Source organism: Phalacrocorax aristotelis, chromosome 1 (assembly GCF_949628215.1).
Source record: "Phalacrocorax aristotelis chromosome 1, bGulAri2.1, whole genome shotgun sequence".
In the NCBI taxonomy this organism is placed as follows: Eukaryota; Metazoa; Chordata; class Aves; order Suliformes; family Phalacrocoracidae; genus Phalacrocorax; species Phalacrocorax aristotelis.
The window spans coordinates 97,842,796-97,867,470 of record NC_134276.1 but is presented as its reverse complement, the minus strand read 5'-3'; the positions used below and the strand labels follow the sequence as shown (position 1 = coordinate 97,867,470).

Here is a 24,675-nt window from a genome sequence, read left to right as displayed (position 1 = left end):
GCTGGAAGCACCACCCTGAATCACCACCAGCTTTCTTCACCCAGGGCTTTGCTCTCAGGCCTACCACATGCAAATAACATGTGTGCAGACACACACCTGCATCTGGAAGATGAATCCCCTCTCAGTCAGCTTGCTGCTGTACGTGGAGGCAAAGCACCCAACGCCTGGCATTACCTACGCCTAGCAGGGGGGAGGATGAGCTACGAGGAGACAGGTGCAGACGCCCCATGTACGGAGGATTTCCACATTTTGTCAGTTCACATTTCCATTTGGAATGAACACTCGGAGGATATGTCCTTGCCAACTGCACCAGCGTATCATCATGTCCTGACACAGAGGGACCAGCAGTTCTGCACTGCCCCAGCAAATGTCACTGGAAAGGACAGGGAAACTGCAGAAATATCGTTCGCGTAGGCTGGTGGCCTTTTCAGTCTCATCGGTGAATCGTTTTACATAAAAGCCATTAGTGGACACAGTAAAAACACAGCGAGTCATAAACCAGTCATCTTAATAAACCTAAGACAAAAAAGGCTAGGTCCCAGCCTGGAGTAATGGTGGCAGTTTTTTGTCACTAGAGTCGCATGAGAAAGCTGGAAGACTCGTGCTGGATACGCGTCAAGGAATATGCTGGAGCAGGGAGCAGCTGAGCCATCTTGGGGAGGGAAAACACAGCCAGGCTGTGCCCCAGTCCTGAAGCTGTGGGTGCCAGCCATTCCCCCAACAGATTGGAAAGACCGAGGAGGGACAGACTAAAGCACACAAGGATGCGTTGCAGCTCTGCTTCCTGCGCACCAGTCTGCCCTCCTCCAGCACCTGGCTGACGCGGCCGTGATCACAGCCTGTCCTGGCATCAGTGCCTGGTGCTCAGCGTGCTGCTGGTTAGTTATCTTCCCCTGACCTGTATCTCTCCCAGCCTGCCCTTGCACCTGCCCAGGTAGGAGACTACACATGTGCATCGTCCCTACCCCTCAGGCAGAGGGGAGCCACATATTCCCCATAGCCAGGATCACCCCAGACCTCTTTGGCAGCCACAACTTTACAGCAAATGTAATGAGATCTTACCTATGTTTCTGTAACCTACAGTCCCCAAGAAAGATGGGAGGAGATCCTATGTTTGTTTTTCAGAGACATTCCTTCATTCTTGCCCCATCTGGAAGCTGAGCTGGCAGGAAAGAAAGGAGATCAAGCGCTCATGCAAGCAGTGAAGAGCAAGCCATCCGCACTGGAATATCTTGTTTGGATAGGACCTTCACAGCCATAGCTGGTCCACTGGCCATGAGCTTTGCTGTAACTACTGCACCAGTGTAAGGGATGTTGCGCTTGATCAACCCTCCTGCATCTGTCCCACCAGTGCTGGCCCACTGCGGGCAGTGCGGCTTAAGGCACCCTTGCCTTAGAGAGAGGACATTTCCCCCTACTCTTAGTTTGCTCCAACAGTGCATTCCTACCCACAACATAGATGCTGTCTTGGGATGGCAGACACCCCAATAAAAGAAGGAAAAGAAAAAAACAGCTTTAAAAAGTTTAAAAGAAAGAATATCGTCAGTGACCCCTGCTGGACACAGACACAGGTAGTCCTCTTGGGCTTCCCACAATAACAAGAGTTAAACCAGAATAATAAAAAAAAAAAGCGGAAGAAACAAAAATCGCAATGTTTCCCCTTCTTCCTGTGTATGTTTCAATGCTTTATGGAAGCCTGCATTTTTCTCTCTGCCTCAGTTGCCAATTGCCCCTTGTTGCAAGCTTTTCCCCTTCATCACCTTTCTCTCTCTGCCTTTTTTCCCCCATCTGTAAGGTGTTAATGGATCTGTCCCTCCTGGCAGGAACAGCATGTCTGTATGGCACAGGGAGAAGTGTGGACATGTGTAAAGCACCACTGTGCGCTGTTGGCACAGCCCCTCGTTGGGGAGGTGAGCGGAAAGGCTCTGTGGCTGCTTAGGTTTGCTCCGCACAGCAGTCCTGCAGGCACACTACAACAAAATTGCCTTCTGCCATTTGCCAGCAAGCACGCTCTGCCCAGCAGCAGTGACCTGCTCTGGAGGGGCCCTTTCCTGGCAGCCTTGACCTTTCCCTTGCTGCCGGCTGTCTCTGTGGTCTCCATGTAGCTCCTGCCAGGGCCAAGCTCAGGAAGCTTTATATACCTTGCCACCTCCTTCTCCCAGGAAAAGTCCTGGTCCCTTACCCTCTGCTGTTGGATCTCCTGACAGTGAAAGTCTTTGCATAGGCATACAGGGTGCACACCTGAGCCAGGAGGGACCCCGTACTCTCCTTCCTGCCTTTTAAAGCCAGCTCTCGATGTCCAGGCAGGAGCAAGCCAGGCTGACAGTGCGTTCCACCCTCCATCCTTCCTGGCCCCGGGGGCAGTCTAAGGGGAAGGGTTGCTCCTGGGGTTCCCAAATGGCTCGGCTTTGTCTCTCAGTTACTCCCTGGCCAACGCAGTTGGTTATCCTTGAAAGCACTTGCAGCTGTCAAGTCTTTCATTAGCTCTTGAGCCAGGATAATTGGTGTGCTCCAGGTTCAAAATAGTTTAAGACAACTGCATCCTGTCCACCTAAAAGTCACCCTGCAGGTTCTTGCAGACAGCCCCCGGCAGCTGGTTAATGTTTACATGTGCTGTTTAACAGCTGTATTTTGGAAAGGGAGAGGGGACTCCTGTAACCTGTAAGCTTTTCTCGACTGCCTTGGAAAAAAAGCAGCATGCTGTCTGTCCTGGCTTGACTGAAAATGCCCTCAGCCAGTGCTAACTGTGCCAAAACCATAATTATCTCGTCTTCCTTGTTCTTCTGGGATAACCGAGAGCTGGTTTTTATAGGCGATAATAGCAGTGCTGCTTCTTTCCCTAACAAGCTTGTGTGAGCTGCTTCTGACGTCTCCATTTCTTGAATCCATGCTCACAAACAAAAGAAATCCCCTACCTGCTCCATAATTACGTGGTAACCGCTGAGCAGAGAGGCGGTATATTCTGCCTGCTTGGAGGCCGATGGGCTTTTGGCTATAGCATCGCCTGCTGTTCAGAGGTAATGGAAGAAGGTGCATACTGCTGCCAGAACACAGATCATGGTGGTGCGGTCTTCAGTTTCCAAAGCTACAGTGCCTTTCTGCGTAAGCAACCCCATGCAGTCAGTAGATCAGTGCATCCTCATTATTCACCCTGCAAAAAATATGAAGTGTCTGCAAAATTTGGCTGAGTGCGTACAAAGGATTTGGACAAGTTCCGGTAGCGGTCCGGGTACCCCCACAGACTGGATGTGGTGAGTCTGGCAGGGTTGACTGCCCACCCACTACGTTAGATTTTCTGCTCAGTGACCAGCATTAAGTTTTGACTTTAATTAATCTATGCACAAGAAGAAAAGAAAAAAAAAAAGGGGCACTTCTTTTCTTTCTCACTGCTGTGATCTAGCATTCACCTTCCTCTCTCCTAGCTCCTGGGGAAATAGCCTTTATATCAAACAGTCGTGTCAGCACAAAGATGTGTTTGCCAGGTCAGTAAACAGCAGTTACATGTGAAGCTGCAAACAGTCTGAACTTCTGTTTTAATGACTACAGAGTTTGAACAAATATAGGCAAAGAAGAGTGCGACCCCTCTGCTTCCACTGTCACCCCCAACATCAAAGGCCCTGCTGAGTCAAGACCGACACAGATGTCTGTGGATAGGAACATCCTTTTTGCCACTAGACCATGAAGCAGTAAGTCATGAAGGAGACTGATTCATGAAGAAGACTTCCCTAACACACAGTCTTTGGAGCAGGACCAAGCCCCTTGGTCCTTGGTTGTGTGGAGGAGCCCCATGCAGTAAATGAGCCACAGATAGTCACTTACAAGTAACCTGCATTAATAAACAAAGGAGGACACGTAACCCTTCTTGCCCATGCTGCTTAACTGCTAGCTCACTCTGTGGGTCTGTTTTGGACTGCCCCAGCTGGCTCTCTCCAACACAAGTCTGCTTGGAAGGGGCCTAATCCTGCACAGTGGAAAAGGGAGTGAGCAAGTGGCAAGTGCTGCATGGGGTCAGTCTCTGGCTTTTTTTGTTTTTTTTTCTTGACTAGTGGGAGTGAGTGCCAGAGGGGCTGAGGTGCTTTTACAGCTGAAATCAGTGAGCTGCTCCCCAGTTTTCAGGATCTGGCCCCTAGGATCTGATGCACAGCCCAGAGCATGTACACTGATTCAATGGGCCCTGGACAAACAATGCTGATTCCCCCCTCCCTGCACACGTGGCATTTTTAATGTCTACATTGTGTTAAATGGTGAAAATGAATGCTCCCCTAATAACTGCTCGCAGGAAAAAGTAACATTATAGTCAAGGTGTCCTGCAGAAATACCATGAGTCACAGGAGGGGTAATTCCAAGACAATCTTGCTGTTAGCTGGGGTCTGAGCTATGAAGAGTTTGTGCAGCTCTCTGAAAACAGATCCTGGCAGGACTCTAAGAGTCTAATGTCCTTTATTTTCCCTTTTTTCTACAAAGATGTGCCTGCCTTGAACCCCAGGCCAGCTTTATTGCATTGCCTGAGTTTGCAGGGGTAGAAGTACCCTTTGGATACGTGGCTTGCATCATTAGTCACAGACTTTGAACCTTCTGCTCCCATTTCCTCTGTGGCAAGAGCCCAATCTCTTTCTTTCTGTCACTACTCTGCAGGGCTCAGTCCTTTTGCCACTGCACTGAACAGCACTGCAGCACTGTTTTCAATAGCTCGTCAGGAATCCAGTGACCCGGCTGCAGATGGAAATGCCCAAACTATTCCAGTACATACGTGTTAATAACATCCAAACAGTGTTGAGCAATAAAATGCAGTGGGGCTAGTGCCATACTCCTGGAGGACTGCAGAGCCCTGTCTGGGGGGTAGGCACGTGAAATGGCCAGCTCTCTATACCATGCGAGCTTCACTGATGGGTTGGACATGTCGGACAGATGGGCCAGGCACCAAGCCTCATGCATTTAATCTGTCTCTTGGATTGGAAACTTCCTGCGCCAGGGGTTGTGTCACACAGGCAAAAAGTTAAGCATGCCATTGGCTCTTTGTAAATACCACATCAGCAGCTGGCATTGTCAGTGGCCAGAACTTCAAAAGCACAAGCCAAGGGATTGGAGTTCTCTGGGCATGGGGGGGGGGGGGTGGAAACAGACAGGGACAGGATGAGAGGCAACAGAACTGGGTTGGAAGAGGGAAATTATGATTAGGAACTAAAAAAATTTCTTTCCCTGTGAGGGTGGTCATGCACTAGACCAGGCTGACCACGGACACTGTAACCTGCAGCCTTGGAGATACTCAGAGCTCACCTGGATGAGTCCCTGAGTCTCTTGATCTATGTTGGCCATGCTTTGAGCAGGGACTGGGACCAGGCGTCACCCAAGGTCCTGCCTGACCTGCACTTGTCAGTGGTTTTATGACTCTGGCCAGTGCTGGCCAAGACACAGTGATTCAAGAAGACATCCCAAGGATGGAGACTGAGCTAAATTCTCCTCTGCTTTATAACTATTAAATGAGAAGGTACAAAAATCATCTTGCTCACCTCGGGGACTGTGGGGAGCTACTCTGCATCAGGGGTTGTATCTGCTATTGCTTGTCTCTAAGCTACAACTTTAGTAAGGCAGGATTTCTCTTCTGGCTGATAGCTTATTCACAAGAAACATGGTTCCAATCAGCCGTGGAGCATGCAGTTCCTGTTCAGCAGCTGACATTTCAGAAGGGATCACATAAAGCCGTTGGGACCCTGCAGCAGCAGCATTTTGTGGTCAGGGCACAGAGCTGAGCTGTGGGAAACCCGTCTGCCTCTTTCAGACCGAGCAGTGCTGCGGGATGTCCCATCACACAAGGAAGTCTCTTAACTCCTAGGTCATCCTCTCTTTGGTTCCTGGCTATTTAAAGAGCCTGTGGAAAGTGGAACAACTCCAGCAGGAGGGCCTGAGAGCAACCCGCTCCCAGAGAGGGCAGAGAAGCAGTCAGGACGCTGTGGAGGAGGCTGGAGACGTGGATTTCCCTCAAGGGGTGAAGCAGTTGGCTCTGCATCGCCCACATCCTGTGTGAGAGCCCTCAGCCCGGGGACATGGAGGCACCGGCATCTTCACGCATCCTGCACCATGTCCTGCCGCTTCTGCAGGGAGCACCCACAGCAGGAGGGGAACGGGCACCTGGGGGTGTTTGCTGAGAATCAGATGAGGGGCTCCATCCCAAGCAAAACTTAGTGTTCATTTTTGCTGCCAGAAGGACAAACCAAACAGCCCCCCCAGCAGGAAGGGGGGGGGCACAGTGATGCCCGACACACCTTAGCCAGAGAGCAAACAAAAGAGGGAGAGGTGATCAGGATTTATGACTGTGACCCTTGAAGCTTTCAGCACGTCTTACTCTATATAATGGGTAATTTTCTTTGAATGAATTGCAACACCCTAACAACCTCCTGCACTCATTAATGGGGTGGATGGGGGTGTGCCTGTGCATCTGAAAATAAAAATCAAGGATTAAACTGGTGAAAATTATTTTAAAAAAATATGTAGAAGAAAAGCAATAATATGAGAACTGAGCACCAGCATTTTCACAGGAACCGTCTGCTCTTTCCCTTTGGGTCAGTATATTTGCCCAGCACATAAACAACATTGCTCACACAACTCACAAGGAAATCTGACCGGCAGTGCGGGCTGCCTGGGAAGGGAGATATTTTTGTCCTAAGGCCCAAAAGAGGAACAAACAATATTGAACAGAAAGCATAGGTGAAATGCAAAGCAAAGGAAGGCAGCTCCGGGGCAGCGCGGGGAAGATGGGTACATTGCTCAGCGGATGAAAGCAAGACCCCTCACGTTCAGAGGGAGCAGCCTGGAGAGATGGGAAGTGCGAGGCAGGAGCGGGAGCCAGAGGTGGGGAGAGTTGAAGAAGAGATGAGCCCCACAGGAAGGCGAAGAGTAGGAGGAAAGTTGAGCAGAGTTGTGGGCAGAAGCTGCTCAGCCCAGAGATTTAAAAGTCAGGATGAAGAGCTTGACCAAATGTGGAAGGGAACCAGATGGCAGAGGAGGAAAGGGGCGGCCCCGCAGGTAGGGAGGGCACCAGCACTGCTGGACGTTGCCGGGGGACCTGCCATGCCCAGCACAGGGTGAGCACAGAGAGAGAGGGGAGGAGAGGCAGCAGAGCAGTGCTCCCATGGAGGTGGGAGACCTCCTGACATCCCCAAGAAGTGCTGGGTGCTGTGGTGGTGGGAACAAACAGCCCTTTCAGGGACCTCCGCAGTAAACAGGAAGGAGGAGATAAAGCTGCAGCTGGAGAGTCTGCTTCGTTTTGAGGGAGATTTCCTCTGTCTTAGAAAGACCAAGCCATGCTTGCAGCTCAGTGGCTGGGCCTGAGGGACACACAGCCTATGGATGGAGGGGAGAGCCCCGCTGGCCCCTCGCAGGCAGGCCTGCACTGAGGTGCTTTGTGGTAGAGTGATGAAGGGTGTGGGTGCAGCTGCCCTCCCTAATAACAGCTTCACCCTATCTGTCGTGTTGGCACCTTCTCCATGCTCAGACCCCACCATCACAAGCCACCCTGATTTCACCTCCCAGGAAGAGCCCCCTCAGCATTTTGAGATCAGCTTCACACATCCCAGCCACCAGAGGAGAAAGTTTGCCTGCAGTGGCCTCCACCAGGGCTGCTGCCCAGATGCAGTGGCTCAGCCTTGCTGGGTGGCTGCTGGCAGTGCTACTCATACCTTGGGCTGCCTTCCCCTGCATGCTCAACCCTTGTCCCATCCAATCCCATCCCATCCCATACTATCTTACTTCATCCTATCCCATCCTCAGGATAGGAGCAGGAGCTGTGGGAAGAGCTGGCTGTACAGAAGCAGCAGCAATGCAAAAGGAGAAGCAGAAAAATATAAACTGAAGACCCACTATGAAAGTACCAATAGATGGGGCTGTAAACGTCTGGCCCCAGGGAGCACACCTCTGCTGGATCACATCTCTCACCCTGTCTCCTAGTGCCTCTGTGTATGGAGCCAGGTAAGGAGCAGTAAACGGTGCTACATGACCCAGGGAAGCCACGCTTTAATGGTTTTGAAGAACTCTCACACATGGGCTTTCTTTGAATTCTCACCCAGATTTGTTCTTTGATCCTCCCCAGCGATGGCTGCTGTCAGCATGTATGTCCTGGGCGGCACAGGCAGGGAAGACAGGGCTGCGGGTGCCTTCCTTACTCCGCGATGTAACCTGACCTGGTGGGAGTAGGGGAAGTCCTCCTGCAGCCTTTCCTGCCATACTGCGCTCACCCTTGCTATCAACAAGCAGTGGTAATGGAGGGGAAGTGTTGGTTTTCCAGCAAGGATTATTTTCCTAAGGATTCCCATCCCTTGTGAATCACTGGAGTTTTTTCCACTGACTGCAAGGAATGAAATCCTAGCACTGAGGTATTAAAAATTGTGTGCAGTGGTCAGGAATGCTGCTTTATTAGCTTTTAGGACACCATTTGGTTATAAGACCACTTTGATTAGAGTGGAGATACAGCTAATTACAATTTAAAGGGCACATCTTCAAGTGAAACACATGGGCACAGTTTTCTCTTTCCGAAAGCTCTGCACTACCCCAAAACAAAGTGCTAAGCTGGTATATATTCAGGCCACTGTGGGCTTAATTAAATCTTTTTGTCCATGAGAAGAATTTAAAGTTGGGCTTCAGTGCTAGATGACCATGATCCCACTATGAGTTTTGTACACAGAGGCGCTTTGCCCTTTCCCAGAGCTCACCGTGATGGGGTGATGCCAGTCACGGCACAGAGTGCAGCACAATTTCGTAGCGCAGTCCCTTCCTCCCAGCTTCCCCAGATGTCAGCAGTCGAGCACTTCCATCCCACACTGTCAGAATGACATGTCAAAGTATTCTCAAACAAATAGACACCAAGTAAAAGTTCAGGGTTTAAAAAACCAACAGTTTGTGTGCAGCTGAAGAAATTCTCTGGGTGGTTACTGCATATCTTTAAAATACCTACTCTGGAGGAAAGGGCTGCATTTACCTACAAACATTCCTTTTCCTGCAAAGAGAGTGCTTTTTCTCTGCATTCTTGGAAAGAGCCCTCCAGATGGGATCATCCTAGCCATCACATGGGAAGGATTTTCAAACCACACTAATGTGTGGCAAGATGGAGACTCTAAGTGCTGGTTTAGACATTCTGGAGAAGGTCAAGACCCTGTTTAACTTCCATTAGCGTCACTCCAGTCACTTTTGATCATACTGAATAGCAAAGGAAAAAAGAGAAGGATAAAAATAATCTTAAAGGCTTTTAAAAAAATACCAACTTCTTAAAGAAAGCAGCATTTGCTTTAAAGTGGTGTTAAAGGGAAAGAAAGTGTGAAAGAACAAACATTTCTTCACTGATTCCCAGACTATGGTCTGGGTACAGGGACGACTGAGGTGTGGTTCAGTACTTGTTGGATACTGGGACCGACTGAGAGCTGCCCTTAGCACTGCTGACGTGGCCGAAAGAGATGGTCAGATACCAGTGGGGAGGTTGGGGTGGGAAATGCCCCGTGGTCCCCCTGCACTTCTGGAGTAGCACAGAGTAAGCAGAACGAAAGTCAGGCTCTGTACTGCATAGCAAAACAAAGGGTTGGAGAGAAAGGCCGTAAGAAATGTTTTCTGTCCAGAAGGAAGAGAAACAGCGGTCGCAAACTCAGAGAGACCACAACAGCTTTGTGCAATGCATAAATGTCACATTGCATTTAAAATACTTGATCATCAGCCTTGTTCAACCAGCAATAAATGCACTGTACTACTTTTTCATATGTTTCCCTCAAATGATCATCTAGCAACAAACACTGTGTTCAAAAAAGCTCCACAGTTGCAGTTCGAGATTTATTTTAACTTTTCAGAAAAACAAAACCTCAGAATCAAAACAAAAAGATCCAGAAGGGACTGTGGGAAACTTTTTCCTAGATAAACGTGAAGTTATATTATTTTGCTCTTTTCACCCTGGCAGTGCTGTTGGGATGCCACCCGGAGAGGATAGAGGATTGTGTGGTCTAATGAATAACAAGGCCGGAGGACCTGAGTCCAGACATTGCCAACATACAGAAGCACCTCAGACAAATTGCTAATTTCCTGTGACTTATTTGCGTTTATTCAAGGGACAGCAGCTCAGTCCCGGGAATGTGGTGAGCATTTAATCAATTAAGGCTTGATTGCTGCTTCGAAATCCTGGCTTCCAAAATGGAACATGTGGGGTAATTGCAGAAAGTCCTTTATTCTTCCCATCAGCAGGGACCACACCGCACTTGCACACATGGCTCAGATGCTTCCCAAGCCTGGTCGGTCCCCCTACCCGTCTGGGTGACCTACTGATGTGATGGTTCATGGCTAGAAGAGATCGGTGTGCTGCCCATCACTAGCTGGAGATTTCTCTGAACCCCGCCAGATGGGGCTGTGAGAGGGGGGCCACAAGCAAGCTGAGGACATGCAACCAGAGGAACAGTTTGCAACCCCATCCCTGAGGGGTAGCACTGAAAGGAAGCAGAGGACATGGCTGTTTTCCTGGAAGGAAGGAAGGGACTTGACTTAGAGATAGAGATGGAGGTCAAGATGGAGCAGTCTGCAGTGACTACAATCAATGGAAATGTCAGTGGCCTTTAACAAAAGTCCCCCTTCGCTTTGCAGACCATATAGCCAAAACACTCAGCTGGATGGCGAGCGGAGGCAGCAGCAAGCTCTGTGCTGCCCTCATGCCCCTGTCAGCACTCATCCTGTCAGCTCCCCAGCGGGGGAAGCAGGACCACCCGCAGGGACCCTGGCTGCTGTCCTGGGCCGCAGAGGGGTGAGCCCATGCCCCCCACACAGCGCCCATGATGGGAGGCAGCGCAGCCAGCACGCAGCCACAGGGCTGGAATGGGGTCGTCAGTCAGCTGTGTGGAAGGAAGCCAAGTGAAACTTTTTTAGGCGTCTCAGACGAGAAGAAGGTTAACTATTAATACTAGATAAAGCATTTTCCATCTAAGTAGAACATTTTTAAATGCCCCATTCCCAAACAAGCATTTCTGAGAAATCTGAGCAAAAACGGAGTGTCAGAACCTGTTCAAGCTCCTCCTGCCTCTGTTTTGACCCCCCTAGGCCTCACTTCCCCCTTTGCCTTCTTTCAAGGAAGAAAGGAAAATGTTGAAATTGGAAGGCTGCCAGCAGGACTGAAATTTCATTTTCCAGCAGCCTCAGCAGCCACACCAAACCCCGCAGGGCCCTAGTGCCGGGTGAGGGTGTGACCTGCGCGGACGGTCCTGAGGCACCACGGGCCTGGCGGCTGCAGCCACTGCTGGGCTCTGCTGGGGACCCCGGGGCTCCTGGAGGTGGCATCAAGTTGGGTGGCATTTCTACCCACCCACAAAGTGGTGGGAGCTGTGGGGACTGGGAGCACTTGCAGGCACCAGCCTCTTCCTCTGGTGGTTGCTCGTCCACAGGGTGTTAGAAGTGAGCTGATGGCTCCAGAGGGGCTCGATCCTTTTTCCCTGCCAGCTTTGTGCAATCTGCTGTTGAAATCAATGCTCCTGGCTATGGTTTCCCTTCTTCTGCGGGACTGTTGCCCACCTTCAAAGCTAGCACCCATGTGCCTGATCTGCCTGGGGTGGCCTCATTTTGGAAGGTGCCCAAGGAGGACAACCCATCTATCTACTACAAAATGTCCTATGTGACATTTCACCATGGCCCACCATGTCCAGATGAGACAGGCGGGTTTGGAGCCCGTGCTGGTAACTCAGTTCCTCGCTGCAAAATCCCTGCGGCCAAAGCTCTTGCTACACTCTGTATTGAAGTGAGGAGCTGAGCTTGCGATGGAAGTCTCCAGACCAGATAGCATCCACTCTCCACTGAGCACAGCTGGGGTCAGCATAAATCATCCTTTCCTGGGAAGCTGTTGAGCCAGAAGAAAATTGTGCCTCCTGAGTGCAGGAATAAAGCCTCTCCCCTTGCAGGCGAGGCAAGACGATGTGGCAGAGGTCAGGTGAAGCAAACGCCCTGTTGCTGCTGGCAGCTTTATGACAGCAACACCTCTTAGGCTTCCAGGCAGCGCTGAAACAGTGTATGCCTTTGAAATGCCGTAAAGGCCAGGGCCGCCTTCTCCACCTTTGCTGGGCAAGATGCGTGAGTGCAATGACTTCCCGTATTACAGCACTGTCTTCCTGCCAATCCTTGCTCCTGCTGACGTCTGACGAAAGGCTTGTCAGATAACCTCAGGGGTCAGCCTATGGCCAGGGAGGAAAAGACCAGCAGGGCGAGCGCTTGTTCGCTCCACCACCACAGGCCTCAGTGCGTACAAGAGCAGGAGTGGGGAGAAGCCGGTTGAGAAATACGAGGCCTCATGGAGAATGCAACAGCTCCCCGGGAAATGCCATCAATTCATGTTTCCTAATGAATGTCATTGTCACATGACTGAAAAAAGGAGAAGTGGGTCAGTGTAGAGGCTCTCTCATTACCTTCTCCCTGTCTCTCCTCTTCCCCCACTCTCTTGCTCGTCCAAGGTCCTGTCAGCTGGGATTCACTTACTTGTCCCTCTTACCAGGCTGTGGCTGCCACTGTTTCTCATGGTGGAAGAGGTACGTTTTAAGGTACCATTTACTCCCTGTTAGCTTTAGCAATGATTCCCAAAGTACAGAGGAACTTTCTCTGATAATACTCTTTTTTCCAGCAGCTGAGCCAGGACCCCTTCACAACCATGGAGCACCAGAACCTGTCAGAGGCCTGTGACCATTTTGTGCCATTCCCTCTCCCTTGGCAGACATGTGCCTTGCTGGAGCCTGGCACCAAGGCCTGGGGCTGCCCAGGGCAGTGGCTGTGCTATGCTGCCCTGGGAAGAGGCTCAGCTCCTACATGAGCAGATGACACCAAGCTGGGTGGAAGTGTCGATCTGCTGAAGGGCAGGAAGGCCCTACAGAGGGACCTGGACAGGCTGGGTCATGGGGCCGGAGCCAACGGTATGAGATTCAAAAAGGCTCAGTGCCAAGTCCTGCACTTGGGTCACAACAACCCCATGCAACGTTACGGGCTTGGGGAGGAGTGGCTGGAGAGCTGCCTGGAGGAAAAGGACCTGGGGGTGTTGGTTGACAGCCGGCTGAACATGAGCCGGCAGTGTGCCCAGGTGGCCAAGAAGGCCAACAGCATCCTGGCTTGTATCAGGAATAGTGTGGCCAGCAGGAGCAGGGAGGTGATCGTGCCCCTGTACTTGGCACTGGTGAGGCCGCACCTTGAGTACTGTGTGCAGTTTTGGGCCCCTCACTAACAAGGAGGACATCGAGATGCTGGAGCATGTCCATAGAAGGGCAACGAAGTTGGTGAAGGGTCTAGAGAACAAGTCTTATGAGGAGCGGCTGAGGGAGCTGGGGTTGTTTAGTCTGGAGAAGAGGAGGCTGAGGGGAGACCTTATCGCTCTCTACAACTACCTGAAAGGAGGCTGTAGCGAGGCAGGGGTCGGTCTCTTCTCCTTAATAACAAGTGATAGGACGAGAGGAAACAGCCTCAAGCTGCGCCAGGGGAAGTTTAGGTTGGATACTAGGAAAAACTTCTTCACCGAAAGGGTTGTCAAACATTGGAACAGGCTGCCCAGGGAGGTGGTTGAGTCTCCATCCCTGGAGGTATTTAAAAGAAAGGTAGATGTGGTGCTTGAGGATATGGTTTAGTGGTGGACTTGGCAGTGATGGGTTAGCGGTTGGACTCGATGATCTTAAGGGTCTTTTCCAACTTTAATGATTCTATGATTCTATGATCCTACGATTCTATGAGGGTGGAGGTAGCTGGATTGTCTGGAACACAGCTAGGGGGTTGAACTTCTTCAAAAGGTTGACTTATTCTGAGAGCTCAAGGCTGCCTCCAGTCATCTGCAGCCTCTTGGGCGACCCCCACGTACTCCAAAGCATCTCCAATTGCTGTCCATCAAAGGGGATGATGCAGCCCGGGCATATTCAACATGACTGAGTGAGAAAATGGGAAAAATAGTTCAGTGACAGGCAGCAGTTATTGGTATGAGTACCTCTAACAAAAATATCCCAGTGCTACTGCAGTTCTTAAATTCTTAATCCCTGTCCTACCTTGCAGCTCTGTGCTAAAAAAACAGCCCACTTCTGTTTCCTCCTGAAGATCATTGGCTGCCTCAGTGGAGAGAGGATTTGGCAGATTATTCTTCTGGAAGAATACTTTCACTTTTATAGGGACACACCGCAGACACAAACATATACATGCCATGCATATGTATATTGGATAGTCATGCATGCAGCTGCCCTTTTGTTTCAGCTGTAAGCACACTTCTCCCACAGAGTGCTTCCTCCCACAGCTTGTGTCACAGCCTTTATCCCAACTCACTGTCTCCACAGGGCTTCCCTCATGCCTCTCTTAGCCTCAGGCTGAAATGCACAGGAGCTCCCGCACACCTCCTGTCCCTGCCATGGTCTGCACAGACCACCGTGTGCAGCATCCCACAGCTTGCCTTCTGAGATGTTCAGCAGGCTCCAGTAAGACGGAACTGAAATGCCTTTAAAAGCATTTAAGGGGTATCACCCTACAGCCTGCAGCAGAAGCACAGTCTGTGGGGCTAAGGAGCCAAAGTCCCTCACCTGTGACCCCCCCACGTAGGTAAGCAGACAACAGAGAGTTGAAAAAGTGGTCAGGAAAAGCCCCCTCACAAAACCTGAGGCACTGAACTGTGTTATATTCCATCAGGAAAAGTGCTGCCAGCCCGCTAACTGGGGAGGAGGCATTTACCACCCGCAGCAGAAAGCGTGGCTGCCACCCCGTGCTGGAGGCATCCTCCCCCAAACAGCACTAAAAGTCACGTACTGCCCCCTTGGATAACCTGCCTGGGACATACTGAGCTCCACTGTGATCCCGCCAGGAGATACTGTGGGTAGGAGCCCACCGCTGTTGCTGGGAAGAGGCCATGTTCCCACAGTGCCCAAGTCAGCACTGGAAAGCCACTCCTTAGGGAAGATTAATAATTCAGGAATAAACTGAAGCCTCTATTGTGTTCTGAGTAGGCTGTCGTATTTATTTATCATGACAATGTCTGAGCCCCTTCCGGTAATGCACTCAGCTATCTGATGAATGTTCAGCATGTTTGTCCTCTTATCCTCCTCTCAAAAAGAGAAGTGCCAGCCTGCCCAATTGCTTGGACAGTGGGAAGCACTCGCTTAAGTGCTGGACACCATTTATCAGATAACAAGGTAGTCGTATTATAGGCATTTAGAACAGGGTCTAACAACCCAAGGTAGTCATGAACAGGCACCACTCATGGTCCATTGAAAGCTTAGAAACACAAGCCCTTAAAGAAGGAACACAAGTCCTTGAAGAAGGATTCCCAGTTGGTTTGGTAGCTCCCTCTGAAATCTGGTGTAGCTGTTGAACACACATAGACTATTGGGACCAATTTAGGCTCTTCAGTTTTCCTCAGTGATTCCTGGAACTGTTCTGGGATAGCTTTTTCTGGATAAGCCTGCCAGCACCCCTGTCCCAGAATACACATGTGACTCAGCTCATCCATTTCGGCTGAGGTGCCCAAGAGGAGGTACTGTGCTTTAAATTCACAGCTGTCACTAATACCAGAGAGATGTTACATATGGACAGGCCCCTGTGAAAAACAGAGTGTCCTGGAAACGTTCATGGTCATCTCCTATTGCAGGCAAAGGGGTAATAAGGCACACCACATTTCAGGAGCAGGACCCAAGCTATAAACAGAGGAACAGGCAGAAGTTAAGGGTGAGGCATGCTTACCTCCCCATCAGCTAAACCAAGGGGCTGCAACTCCTATGGAAAGTGCTTAATGAGAAAGGAAAGAGTGACTGAAATATAACATAATCCACATTCAGGATATTTTGTGAAACCAGCACACTGAGAGATCCCTTCTGAGAAGCCTTGAAATGGGATGACCTGAAGGCGGCTGGTTTACAGGAATACGCAGCACGTAGCATGGTCTCTCCATTAGCTGGATGGAGGGAACGGCTTAGTCACTGTTAGGGGAACCATTCACAGAGAGCTGAAACCTTCACCCCCTGTTGCAACAGAGGAGCTGTTGTTTTTTTCTTGCCCACCGCTTATGTCACCATTTGTCCGTGGCAGACAACTCTCCCCCACTTCCCAGCAAGCTTTCTGTGTCACTGAGTCACACCGTTCACGTCCCTGCAGGGAGGTGCCCAAAAATTAATATCTCACGGGGAACATTGCAAATACCTTGGCTGAACAGCTGCTGCGGCACAAGGGAGTACATATTCATGGGGGCTGATATTTGGGTAACGCTGCAGCCTCTTGCTGAAATTACAGCTCTTTATAAGAAGCAACAAGGGTCCTCCAGGGGCTTGACTCAGTGGCCATGAGGTAAATGCCTTTCATCAGAGGCCAGCCGAAAAGCTTGCTGAGATCAAAGGAGACTCATGCTGATCCCAGTGGGTTTTTACACAGGGATTAAGGGTCTGGGCTTAGGTTTGAAGAGGAATTAAGATGTTACTTCTGTTCGTGAGCTAACAGTGGGTCCATCATGTCAAAGTCTTCCTGGCAGCAGTACCCTTGCAGCTAAGGGTTTGAGAATTAAAACCTCTGAGTAAAAGGATTTAAACCCACATTTCCCATCCCATGTGACACTGCATAGTGCGCTAGGGTCGGAAGAGATGATCTCATTCCCTCCTGCTGAAGCCGTTCCACTTGACGTAGATAAATTAAGTATTGATGCAAGTATTGATTACTGTTGTGCTACATATTGGAAAACCTGTCCTCATCTTTAGTGGACATTTTTCCATTTCACTATAATTAGATATATCCAGGCAGATATTCCTCCCACTGAGGAGGCGAGGCTGGATTGTCACAAAGTCCTATAGATCAAGACTAGGGCTGGTGGGGAAGGCGGTAGAAGAAGGCACCACTGCCTTGGTAGGCAGGAGAAGAGCACTGCCCAGGACACACAGGGGCTGGCAGCGAGAGCAGTGCCACCAGCAGAGCCCACGCCTGAGGACTTGCAGCTGCCAGTTTGAAGAGCAGGGTGAGCGCAAGGGGGGAGATCCTCTGAGAGGGTAACAGTGCATGGGAAATCACTGGTTGGGACGAGGAGGACCCCAAGTAGGATGTTTCTAAGGAAAACGCTCCTCTGGCACTGTGCCTCTGACTGTGACTTTTCTATTAAACAGCATTTATGAAGCCACTATATGAGGCCATGTCTGCAATGGGAGTATTTTACCAACATGGGTTCAACTATACTGGCAAGGCAGATGGTTTTTATTGTTCTATGGGTCAACATATTATAGCTACATGCATCTCCTCGAGCAAAGCCGGGCAAACTATTGCAGCAAACTGGTGGTCACTGTGATTTTGTCAGGGAGTTTTCAAACTGCCTTGGTGAGGATCACACCTCTTCATACCACAGCTTAACCCAGCACGTCTGTAGTATAGACTTGGTCTGCATTAATCACATCCTCTACCTGCGCACAGACGCCTTTTGAAAACACCTTAATTCTTTTACGTTTTGGAAGCTCTTCATTTACAGGATGCAAACAAAGTGGAGTCAAAGAGTTTTACAAATACTAAAGCCCTGAAAACAGAGCAGGGCAAAACAGTTCCTCCCACTGTGCAGTTTGATCTATGACCCTTTCAGATTTTGCACTGAAACCCAAGGTTAATACAGGTCTTACAGCACTGAGCCATTTTCAGCAGAAACTGAGTGGTTTCAGTTAAACACATGCTAAAGTGATATACAAACACAACAGTTTCATCTCTATGAGGCAAAATTAGAAGGAAATGTACTTTTGGTCAAAATAGCTGATGGATCTTTTGATCAGAACTAGATTTTCCAATGAGACTGCAATTAAGGTACACCTACATCAGAGGTCAATCTGCCTGGGCCACTCACAAAGCGTAGCAGCAATCTACCCTGTGGTTCTGGCCTGGTATCATTGATAATCTCTGGGCTTTTTGAGATAAGTCATGGAGCTGTGTGCCAATGCTGTTCACTGGCATAGGGTGCATTCACTTCAGAATTAGGAAGTAAACAATAGGTAAGATAAGAAATGTCACGTTATTCACAAACAGTGAAAACAAAAATTAAATAGGCCAGTTTTTCATAAGATCACATAAGCTAGAGCTCCACTGTTTGTCAATAAAGGCATCCTCGAGCATTTACTGGCACTGAGGGAGACAACTGAAATGTTGCAATTTCTGCCTCTCTGTAGGGTGAATACTTGCACACAGTAGAGCTTTTTGCTGTTCTTATTCTTCTTTCCTGAAATCAACTGAGAAGTGCATGATTTCTCACTGAAAACATCACCAGTTTCTGCGATTCTGCCAGAATCAATAGATTCCAGCAATGCCTTTGATGTGGAGATGTGTTAGTGAAACAAACTCACCACAGTCTGTTTTTAATGCTTTCGGCATGTATGGTCTCATTGGAGAAGAGTGGAGAGAGGGAAATGAAACAAAAACACAAAATGCATTTTACATGACACCTTATCCCACCCAGAAGCAGAGAAGCACTTAAATCTCACAGTTCCTCTCTGAATGGTGCTTCTGTCAACAGTTTAAAGCAACATTGCCTAAAGTGGCATTTATCTTTGGGGCTATCTATCAGATTCCTTTCTAATTTTGTTATGTGCATGCTCCTCGCTATTCACGCCATACATGGCTAAAGGGAATCTTTGTTGCTTCTCCACAGGTTATGGAAAGGTTAGGACTGAGCACTGTACATCCTTTTGCTTCCTAAATATCAGACACTTAATCCCAAAGGCTCTGTCATGGAGGCAGAAATACACCTACAAGGATACCTTCTCTCCAGTCTGCCTGTAAGCTTACCTCTGCATGCAAAACCTGGTGGCTGCATGAGAAGCCTTTTCTGGAAGCCTGCCCTGAGGTCTGCAGTGTAAGGATGAGCTTATGCAGGATTTCAGGCAGAAGTGAGCCAGTTTCTTCCTGCTTTAGGTTTGTGTTTAAAGCTTGGCAAGAGGGATTTATCTTTGCACTGACTTGTCACCAGGTATTCTGAGACAGGCAAATGAAATCAGGTCCTGGAGTGACCTGGGTGGTGCTTCCAGTTCTGGCCAGGTGTCCTTTTCAACTCGTTGCCCTGCTCCCATTCCCCTAGGTGTACGGAGTTGTCTCTTTTGGTGGACGTTTTGAGAACAACCACACAGCCCTTAACACATAATTAATCTTAAGTCCATTAAAACTGGAAGGCAAATCTCTGCTGCCTTTGGCTCATCAGTGGACAAGTGTTGGCTTACCTAAGGTGGCAGAGGGACATGTTCAATAGTTTCTTCACTGTGGCCTATCAGACAAAAATTAGGGCCTTGGTGAACAACATCAACCATTTCTAGTGCGTTACAGGTGTTTGCATGCCAAGGAGGCGACACGTCTGTTCCCTCCACTGCCCCCAAGGAAGAAGGTCCAAGTGCTGCACGGTGCCACAGCACTATCAGTAAGGTGCCTTAGGAGGCAAGGCCCCGTCTGCCACTGCTGTTTGAAAGGGACTGCCTTAGTAAGCAGAGCCCCAGCTAGCCTGGGGAAGGACTTGGCAAAGATGGAGCAAACCCATCCTTTACACCAGCACACACAGAGCTGAGTCTCCATGGTCAGTTCAACCCCAGGAAACCCACTGTCCTCTGCCACTGAGGGGCAGAAAACCAAAGAATTGAGCAGGACAAGTGGTAGCTTCCTTCTTTAATGACCTGATGGGAATTGCTTGCACAGAGAATAACCATTTGATGTTGAATGCCATCCCAGGCCTCTTAACCATGATACACAGATGCACAGAGAATCCCTTCTGTAAGGATACCTGTGCACATGTCCCACTCACCATGCAAAAGCTCAGGCTACAATGAATTGTCAGGATGGAGGAACTGAGCCTGGACTTTGGGACAAAAGTAACTCTTACGATCCTTCAGATGAGGAGACAGAGGAATAACCTGCATCGACAAAAGATCTGAAGAAACAAACTAAGAGAAAAGGAAAACACCACATGTGGTGAAAAGCCTGCATGTTCCTCAGCTCTCAGAGCTTCTCCACCTCCTTGAGAGAACACGAGAGCTTGATTGATTCTTCCGACTACAGGAGAGGAGGCGACCAGGGAACACTATTAATACCTCCGACTCCAAGGAGTGAGCAGTCATGGTTTGCATCTCATGAATTTCAGTAGGAGTCTGACCGAAACAGAAGGCTCCTTTGCTCTTTATGGCGCACAAACAGCTGTTCGAGAAGAGAAAGATCTCTGCAGTGGATGAGTCTGCCGTAAAAGTCATCCCTAGATTTTCGGGAATTTCAGGCAGTTGGATCCCTTCTATACCACAGCTGTCCAAGCAAAGCCGAGTGCAAACACACACACCCCCTCTCAGACAGACGCCAGTAAATCTGATAGAGAAGGCAAAGTTAACACCAGGCTAACTAAATTAACTTAATGAAGTTACTTCTGATTCACACCTGCGCGCCCAGGAGAAGAATCAAGACCTGCACGCTCAATCTATTTCACTGTGTCATGGTGTTGCAACGCTAGAGCAGATTAACGAATACATGCTAAACCAGGGACAAATGTCTAGGAACAACTTCACAGATAAATGGTTAAATTCTGGGCTGTTTTACAGTGGTGTAAGTCAAGAGAGACAACATTACCATTGGTGGCACCTCTCTGGTGGAGATGCGCTGGTCTGACACACAATTCATACTCACACCAAGGTAAGCAGGAGTAAAAAACGGCCAGCACCATTGGCCAAACAGCACATGAGCTCAGATGTCCCTGCTCCATACCTGCTCGCAGCAGATAACATTTCCAGCAGTTCCATTTACTCACTCCTGTGCAATAGACTCCAAAATCTTGTAAGAGCCATTGAAATCTGGTAATGGGCAGTTAAAAGCCAGCAACAAAATGGGATGACTGCTATTTTGCATTTAACAATTAGGAGAACTATTAATCCACACATGTCACGGGGAGAAATAGCAGCCTTTCTCCTACATGAACAGTCTCACGGGGTTTTTCTCAGCCCTTTGAAATGTCTGTACGCACGCTGATGTGCCTATGTGGGTGTGTAATCGTGCCTCTGTGCAGAGTGGGACATACAGTGAGACACGTCTTCATTGAAGACAGGGTCACTTATGAAGGGGTTGGGGTTTTTTTAATCTTTCCCTGACCACAGCGAACGTTTAAGGGCTGTGAGAACTTCCTTTGCTACTTGTGTGCCTGGTAAGGACACACTTCTGAAATAAAAACTGGAAAGGAGAATTGCTCCACCAGCGCTCCTTCCTCCTGCCCCACCAGGGCAGCCTCTGCTGCAGCACTTTTTGATGACTGGCTTTTGCTACCTCATCCTCCAGTAAAGCCAAGGCAGCATTTTACTGCAAAGCCCTGTGTGTGCCTGTGCATGCGTGCAGCTGAAGGGGACTTCTCTCTGGTGGGAACTCAGAGTAGGATGGGCACAAAAGCTGCACAGCCACGTGCTTGGGGATTATGGGAAGGAGAGCGGTGGGCATTATTAAACAGGAGGATGAATGTATGTGTCCACGCTCCCTGGAAATCCCCAGGCTGCCACTGCAGCCTGCCTAGGGAAGGGTTAAAAGCAGAGCTCTGGAAAGTTTGGCCAGATGACTTCCTGATGGAGTTTATACAAGTATAGCGTGCGCAAGGACGTATGTGCCTACGTGCCACTTCTCCCGAAGCAGCCTGAGCTGAGCAGGGGGAGGAAAAAAAATAATAAAAACATCACAGATGGGACGAGGCTGAAAACAAGCGCCTGATGAATGTGCAGGGTCATGACACCCCTCTCATTACAAACCTGCCAGACAAATCTCTGTGATGCCTCCTCTGCCGTGTAGCCCCCTTGCAGCGGAGCAAGGGCACAGAGGGCAGAGGCTGGGGTGAGGCAGGGCAGGGGGAGGCAGAAGAGGACATTACCATGGGTAATTCACAATTTCCCAAAACAGCTGCCAGTTGTCCAGCTCTCAGGACATCCCCAGCAGCCAGGGGCATAATGCAGTCATCTGCAATCACTGGGATGCCAGGGTGATGCAGGGGTGATGCAGAGGTGATGTCAGGATGATGCCAAGATGATTCCAGAGACATACCGGGGTGATGCTGGGGTGATGCCTACAGGTGCAGTCAGGAGGTGTGTTGGTATGTAGGTACATACACACAAGTTGGTGTTGTAAGACCTAGCCTGGTTAAAAATATCAGCGAAGCACTAACACAGGCTTGTTAGCACGGCTTGTAGAAACCTGTGCAGGGCTTTGGTACTCAAGCTGTCCCCTCTTCCCTGCTAGCTGTGTGTGTGCTGCCTAGATGGCAAGCCCACAGGGTTACCTTAATACACTCTTATGCATATCCTATTGTGGAGTTGTGGTAGTCAGAGCTGCTAACCATGAGGGAAGTGGGCTTGCATATACACAGAAACTTAATTCTCACTACTATGATTTCTTCCAGGGAAGGCTTTGCAAAGATGGCTAATGACGGCTTTAGTCTTCCTGTAGCTGGCTACCCTGCACGCCTTTCATCCTGGGCTGTACCTAGTACTCTCTGAAGCAGCAGGAATTAGTTGTTGCACCCAAGAGGTCAGTAGTTCATGCAGTAATTTAAAACAAGCTTATCTTCTAACTCTTTACTCCAACTTTGTTTTAGAGTGAACACTTCAGTATGACAGCTATATGGAAGTGGAGGTATCTCCTAAGACTTCTCAGCATGTGTAAGAATAGGGGAGTGCAGAGCTGGCACAGGACCCAAAGCAACACTTGAGGTTAGCTTCAGCTGCCTTGAGACTGTGAGCCATGTGCTGAGTAGGAGCCCTCGCTGGCCTCCCAAAAGAGAGGAGGGGGACAAGGAGGTAGAGACAAATCAAGGACTATGTAGAGTGGCAAGAAACTCCGTATTGCTCATATTTAACAGTAGATCAACCTTACTCTCAATTATGTCATTTCTCTAGAGGACATTTGCCGCCTCCTCCTTCAAAGCAGGGTGAGAGGGCACCATCTATGAAAGGATTAAGCATCAGTCCCTTTAGGGATGCTTAGTCAGTGAACCCATGCTTCTCATTACATACTTTCAACCTGCTGTCATCTGATAATCTTGTGGAAGGGTTTACAAGTCTGTGCTGTCTTAGAAATTCCTGCTTGTTCATTGCAGCTGTACTCAGAGGGGATGCTCTGTGCACAATAAGTCTTCAGTGAGACCATGGCTAATTGCCTCAGGAGGTCAAAAGGAAGGTCTTCTAAAGTGCTACCATTGCAAATCCTGCCTGCATTCCCGGAGTCAAGCCAGGTTGCTTACAGATCCATCACTAGCACCAATAATTTACACAAGGTGAAGCAAAAATAAAAAAAAATACAATTCTTTTCCCAATAGTTGTGCTGACATTAGAAAATAAGACATGTAAATAGTAGAAATTTGCCATCTAAGTAAAATGTGCATTTTATTAATTGATTTCTTTCAGATCAAAATCCTAACACTGAATACTATCATTTGACTATCCAGATTCGAAAAGTCACATTCTTTTATTCAGCTGGTCCCTATTATTTTTTTATTGAGCCCTCAAACTTATCTTTGACTAGAACAACTACAAATACTAAATTCTTGAGTGCAATTCTCTGGAAGGCAGTTTTGAATTTTGACTTACTCTGTCCCTTTTCTGGATATTCCCACCTTTATATTTCTATCAAAGATCTCTGTCATTTCTATCTTGTTTCTCTAATGCCCAAAGCAAAACTATTGCGTTAGTCCAGTGCAGCGCAAGTAGGGGAATTAGGAGGAAGATATGTTACATTTTGCACTGGTATCAAGAAGTCTGCTGAAAATAAGAAGCCAGGGAGTTGATTTTTGCAATGGCAGATTCAGAACGATTTTCTACCTCTTTGCATTTTACCCTTTCTACAGGATAGCACAGGATCAAGCCAGGATGATTAGCACGAGGATGAAGTGAGATAGCGGAAAAGAAGTGACTTCATCTCAATGCAAGCATTTCATACCGGATTGTCTCACGCTTGAGCTGATGTGTTAAAGAACAGAGCTGTTTACCTGTGTGTGGTAAACTTAATTTACACTGGTACACAGCCTGCATTGCACTGTAACCAGAAGTGTCCCTGCTCCTGGATCGCTGCCTGAAACACAGTCAGCGAGCACAGGGCATGGTTCGGACTCCCTACCTGAACGACAGACATCTAATGCCAGCAACTACAGTAGTTTCCCTGTTTGGTTGAAAAGGACGAGCAGCATCGAACAATGGGCGGATTCATACCAGATTTATTCCAAAACCTAAGAATGAAATCCATCTTTCCTAAGAAACAAGCTCCCTTTTCAAAAAGAAGAGTAATTTAAGGTCAAATACTTTCATCCTAAGCAACATAAAATGAAGAATAGCAAAATTTGGTTGGCATCCTGTGTGGTTTACCAGTGGTCCCTCAGTTAGGGGGAGGAATGCAACGTCCCGCCTGCACAATGCAAAGGCCAGCAAGCCCTGTCGCAACACCGCGTGGCAGCAGAATGACATCAGGTCACATTACATGGGAGCGTGCCACGCAGAAAAGGTCATACCCTGGGCTCCAACCCAGCCTGCCCCACTTGGAAAGAGGGTTTCTGTACCCAGCGCTGGCTGCCTTGTTCTGGAAAATGCCTGCTCAGGCTCAGCTTCCCACAGGGCTGTGGGCAGATGCCACCCAAGCCCCCGACAGCAGCTGATCCCTGGCAGGGAAGCTCTGAGCAGGCACAAGCAGTAGGGAAAAATAAAGGAGTCAAAAGAGAGGGCTCAT

At 48.9% G+C, this 24,675-nt stretch overlaps 1 long non-coding RNA gene across 1 annotated transcript in view; it reads right to left on the bottom strand.

Annotated features, from left to right (window-relative positions):
- Positions 1 to 9,791: 9,791 nt before the first annotated feature.
- The window catches only part of LOC142059776 (uncharacterized), a 36,469-nt gene continuing 21,585 nt past the window's right edge, over positions 9,792 to 24,675 (bottom strand). Inside the window, exon 2 of the long non-coding RNA XR_012661513.1 lies at positions 9,792 to 13,901. This is a non-coding gene — a long non-coding RNA (uncharacterized LOC142059776). The remainder of the gene's footprint in view (positions 13,902 to 24,675) is intronic.